The sequence below is a fragment of the Rattus norvegicus genome, chromosome 18 (assembly GCF_021556685.1).
Source record: "Rattus norvegicus strain SHRSP/BbbUtx chromosome 18, alternate assembly SHRSP_T2T, whole genome shotgun sequence".
In the NCBI taxonomy this organism is placed as follows: Eukaryota; Metazoa; Chordata; class Mammalia; order Rodentia; family Muridae; genus Rattus; species Rattus norvegicus.
Window position 1 is genome coordinate 21,051,212 of NC_141551.1, and position 5,464 is coordinate 21,056,675.

The 5,464-nt window shown below is 39.5% G+C and overlaps 1 long non-coding RNA gene across 1 annotated transcript; it reads left to right on the forward strand.

Moving 5' to 3' along the window:
• Positions 1 to 475: 475 nt before the first annotated feature.
• Positions 476 to 2,550, forward strand: LOC147999703 (uncharacterized). Its single transcript, XR_015643119.1, has 2 exons — positions 476 to 567; positions 2,281 to 2,550. It is a non-coding gene; the product is annotated as an uncharacterized LOC147999703 (long non-coding RNA).
• The last annotated feature ends 2,914 nt before the right edge of the window (positions 2,551 to 5,464 follow it).

The window sequence follows — 5,464 nt, forward strand, 5'->3', positions numbered from 1 at the left end:
CTCCCTCCTTCCCTCCCCCTCTCTTTCTCTGCATCTTGCATCAAGTATAAGCTCTTAGCTACTGCTCCAGGGGCAGCATCAGGTCTGCCAGCTTGCTGCCCTGCTCCCAGCCATGAAAATCATGGAGGCAATCACCCTGTTAAACTGTAAGCAAGCCCCCAGTTAAATGCTTTCTTTTATAACCTGCCCTGGCCACAGTATTTCTTTACAATAGAAAATTAACTAGGCAGCCATAGTCTCAAATGTACTTCAATGAAATGAGGGACTGGAGAGAGGATGACTTTTAGCAAGAGGACATAAGGTTTTGAATTTATCAGGGAGCACAACTTACATGGTGTAATTCCAAATCCTCAAAGAGCTGTTTTCAGTAACGCTGCAGTGGCCATGGCAACCTCTTGCTAATCTCATTGGACCTTTGCTGCATTGTTAGTCACACAGTGGATGTGACTTCGGTTCATGTTGCTAAGATTCCTTTGGAGGCAGGGCTCAGAGCAGAAGTATCTGGCCTGTGCTATTATCTTTTTGCTGTGGACTCCTCCCTGCAGACTGACAGGTTTCCTAAGACTGGTGGGTATCCGGAGTCACGGTTATTCCTTTCTAATCCTAACAAGTCTAGAATCCTGACATTTGTAACTTTTTCTACCAGTTAGCATGATCTCAGTTCCCTTTTGGCTCCTTTTTTTTCTCTAAGGATATGAGCATGTCTGAGCAAGACTGGGATCCCCAAGTTCTAGCTATGAAGAGTTTCTCTTTTCCATATTCCTCATTAGGCTAATCTTGTCTAGAATGTTCTCTTCCATTTCTTTATTTTTTTTCAATTGTTCAAGTATTTATTTAGCTTAGGGGGAAAAGTTAGATAATAAAGAAAAGAATTACCCATTCCATTTACTCTTCATTATGTCTCAATATAGAAAAATAATTTAAGAAGATTGCATTTGCTTTGCCTCTTGAAGTACAGTTTTTTGTGTGTGACATATTTTAAAACAGAAAGACAGAGTGCTGTTTAATTTGAAAATACTTCTAAAATTATTGACACTAGTAATTTTAATAAAATGAATATTCTAATACTGAAAATATAGAGGAAGAAAATCATCATAGTATAAAAGATAATCTCATAAATTAATTAGATTTTACATCAAGAAAAGTCAAACTCATTTCCTTGCCATTATTCTTTTCATTTTGCCATTAGCACACAAGTATATAAATAGTGCTTATCCACGACTTCCACTGTTCTTGGATGAGTTTGGAAAACCCCATTTACAATGGAATATTTACCAAGGCAGGAATTGCTTCATTCAGGTTACATATAAGCCAAGGATGCAGTTACTACTAATCTAGGCCAGCCTTCTGGATGTGTGATTATTAAAGACTCTGACACTTCTCATCCTCGAGGTCCTTCAGCCACCCTGCCCAAAGCTAACTCTATTCTAGGCTTTCCACTGCTTATATCCACTTTACACCATGCTTCCACAAAGCCAGGGCAAGAACATTGAGACAGATGTTTGTATCTACAAGGCTTTCCTCAAGAAAGCAGATCCAGGTACAGTGGACTTCAAGAGCCTGAACTCAGCTTACCTGTGTGCAAAGGTCAAAGATTTAAGGACAGGAAATGACCTGCTGAGAGTCAGATCTTATATTTGTCAATCATTTTGTGTCCTGAACTCCATCTGAAATACCTTTCCTCTTTGACTTAACATATAATGTTCTTAACAATACTATCATCTAATTTATTCTAATTTCTTGTTTATTTTGTCACATGGCTTTCAGTATCTTATGGGTTTTTAAATGCCATGTGTGATAGCTACTTCACAGGGGGATTAATTAGTTAGGTTGCACCTTTTTTTTTTAAATTTTGCAGCCTCTTGTGTTAGTTTTTAGTAATTCCTGGATCATATTTAATTGAAAAAATGAACACCAACAGACCTGTTTAAATGTATATTGGCTACTAGAGAAATTGTTTTGCAGTTTAAGTGAGATATACTGTTACCCAGGGTGGTTTTACTACAAAATGTAGGTAAAAATAATTTGGCATATCACTGGCAATGCTTTAATTCCCAAGATCTACTGTATGAACTTTACTCCAATTACCCACATTAAAATACAATTTTTCTCTGATTCCTTCTAACCATTTTCATCACTTTGGACTATTTGTTATTAAAATTTGAAAATATCAGAAATATTCTCTGTAGCGATTTATTAATACAGATTGTATCGAAGATCTGTTACCTGTGTACTCAATCTTTCTTACTGGATGTCTACTGTGATTCCCGCCTCTGGCAGGTGGATGAAGTTGAGAAGAAACTGTGTAAGATGAAGGCAAGATATGCAAAGCAGAAACACAGATGTGGACAGCGAAGGGTTCAGCGGTGGACAGTGAAGGGTTCAGCGGTGGACAGGAAGAAAGACAAGCAAGGCTGAATGTCTATGATCTGACCTGACTTAGTTCACTGGCCTCCAAAATGATGTAGAATCCATGTCTGCATTTTAATCTTAAAATATTATTTGGATTTTAGTACTCTTGTAATAAAACCAGCCACTATCAAAACAAAACCAAAAGCCAAAAAAACTCCCTAAAGCATAACTCTTTCTGCCAAAGTGGATCCTCAGATCCATTAGGAATATTACTGTATGTACTTGGGTCCTTCTAACTTTGGGTCTAACTACCCAAACCTACCTAGAACCATACTGAAGCTCTTCTTCTCTTTTCCTGTAAACCTACGCCAAGATGTTTGTCCTTGCCCTATGACTGCTTTCCCTTTGTGTTTTCCGTACAGGCAACTTTCTCTGCACCCAGCCTTCCTTGTTGCCCACTCCTAAAGGCCAGTTCTGGTTGCTCTTCCTGAATTCACTTTCATCAAACTGAAAAATTCTGTAATCACTTTCAAAGTTGTCAAATGCCTCAAACCTCCTCCTCACTGAGCCTTCTCACTGTAATCATCCAAATTTTAAATTTAGTTGTTCACATACTGTTATTAATTTATAGTTTTCATATTTAATTTATAATTAAATAAATATATATTTATTTTCTTTTATATACACAGAGGAAAATGAATGCTTTGATGACAGGTGTTTTCTCTTTTACTCCTATTCATCCCGACAGATTACTGTCTTTCACACAGATCTGTTGTGCAGAATTCTGAGATGCAGATGCTGTTAGACCTCATGACTTAGAATTATAGAGTTAGGCTACAGTTGAAGTTGTCACAGCACCTTTTGTCGAGGAAAGATACAGAACTAGAATGGAAGCTCAGGTAGTAAGTTACCTTCAATACAAGTTAGGGGAGGTGAGTTTAAGAACCAGAATTCAGGAAAACAGCCCTTGTGTGGGGGCACAAACTCAACGCAACAATCCCATGTTTCTAAAGGGGGGGATATAGAGTTCCTCTTGGGACTTAGGACTTGTTGGCCAGCGCCGTCATTGTTAAATTCTGGTGACCAGTAGTACCTGGTAAATGACAACACATTTGGCATCTACACACACACACACACGCGCGCGCGCGCACGCGCGCACACACACACACACACGCACAGAGAGAGAGAGAGAGAGAGAGAGAGAGAGAGAGAGAGAGAGAGAGAGAGAGCGCAACAGAGTTAAATTCTTCTCTTAAAACTCCGTGGAAATATATATTTGTTCCACAATGACTCTGAATACCAGCAGCAACTGAACAACCACAGAGCTTACAGGCTTCCTACCAGTCAGCATTGTGAACCTTTCTAATCTTAGCCGATTAAAAGAGGAGGTGGCCACTACTTTAAATGTCATTAGTAATTTATCTACTTGGATGTCACAGAGTAAAACCCAATATGAGAAATAAGGAAGTTTAGTTTTGCCCCCTCACACCCAGATAGGCTCTAAGACAGACTACGCCCAAAGGGGAGGGGGGGTCATTTGTGATATTAAAATGAATAATTTAAGTATCTGATGGAGGCAGTTGAAGTAAATTTGGAAATAAAGTGTAATATTACCACCGAGTCATATTGTTGGTGACAAGAGACCTAAAAATGTAGAGAAAAAATAACCGACTGGCACTATTTTAAAGGGTAAACTATGCTCGACAGCAGCTGGAGGAGGACATTAAGTAACGGAGCACACTAATGTTAACTGCTCTCCTGGTAAGTGTGGTAAATGAAATAAACCCCAGCATCCAGGGGATCATTAATCTATAGTGAATAATGGCAGGGGTAGTGTAGGGAGATTAAAAAGGGCATTGTAAACATTTGTGGCTGTATAATATACAAATTAAAAATGTGAGAACGCTCGCAGCTGCATAATCTACAAATTAAAAAGTGTAATAGTCTGGCATTAATTACGGGCTGATCAATCCCCGTAATTGCTGGCATGGAGATGAACAATTACAGGTCCGAAATGTTATTTGAGAAAGAGACATTGACCTTGGAACTGTGAGGAATGAGACTGTGTTACAAGGTATTACAAGACCCTATCAAACTTGGTCCCAGTATTTGTAGCTGCCGCCAGCTCAGCGCAGGGCTGTAATCACCACACTATTTCTTTCGATTATGGTGCCACAGGGGTTAGACTGTGTTTTCTCTTTTTGAACAGAAACACCCAGTGACCTTCAGCCTTCTGAAAATGGGACCATCAGGCCTCATTTCCAAGTTCAAACAGTTTTAATAAAAATGAAATAGCAAGAGATAATGCATTTTACCCTTCTAGTCCGGGGGAATGGTTCAGAAAGTTGGAAAGACAAACTTCTTTTCTATGTGAACATTTCAACTGGGATTGCAGTTGGAAACCTAAATGTTCCCATCAAACATTCTCAAGTTGACAGCTCTGAGCCAAGAAACCAGAGACCCAAACATCTGATTGCCATCCGATGTCAGAACTTTACCACTGTTCTCTGACCCTTCTCACTGACAAACATTAGAGCCACGCTGGTTGGGAATTTGTTGTATGGGACCCAATATGACAAGTGAGCTAGGTCCTGGCAGAGCAGCATTGTCAGCCAGAGAGCCTTGCCTAGTTCTGTGCTCGTGGCATTCTGGTTGGTAAAATTCTTTGTTCCTTCATTCATTTATTTTAGGTGAAAATGAGAATTTTAGCTACTGCCATCTTGTGAATTGTCTTCCTTGAGCTAACATCAACTCCTACCACAATTGACACATTAGTCCTTCCTATACACGGACTATTCCCCCACTCCTTCCTTCTAGAGCCTCTCAGATAGATTGGATATCAACATTGCTTCCTTTAGTGACCACTTTTAAGGCTCACGCAGCGTATTAACTTCTGTCTTTCCCACTGCTTCCATTGTCAGATTCAAATTACTGTAACCCTAAAGAATATACTTTATAAGGAAAAGGTATTTATTTTGGCTGCCATTTCTAGGAGTGACGTCTAGGGCCACAACTGGCTACGGCTCCTTCCTAGCAGTCCTGAAGTCGTCTAAAATTACCTAAGAATATAATGTGGTAGGACACTGGGGGCATATGTCCATCTGTGAGACTG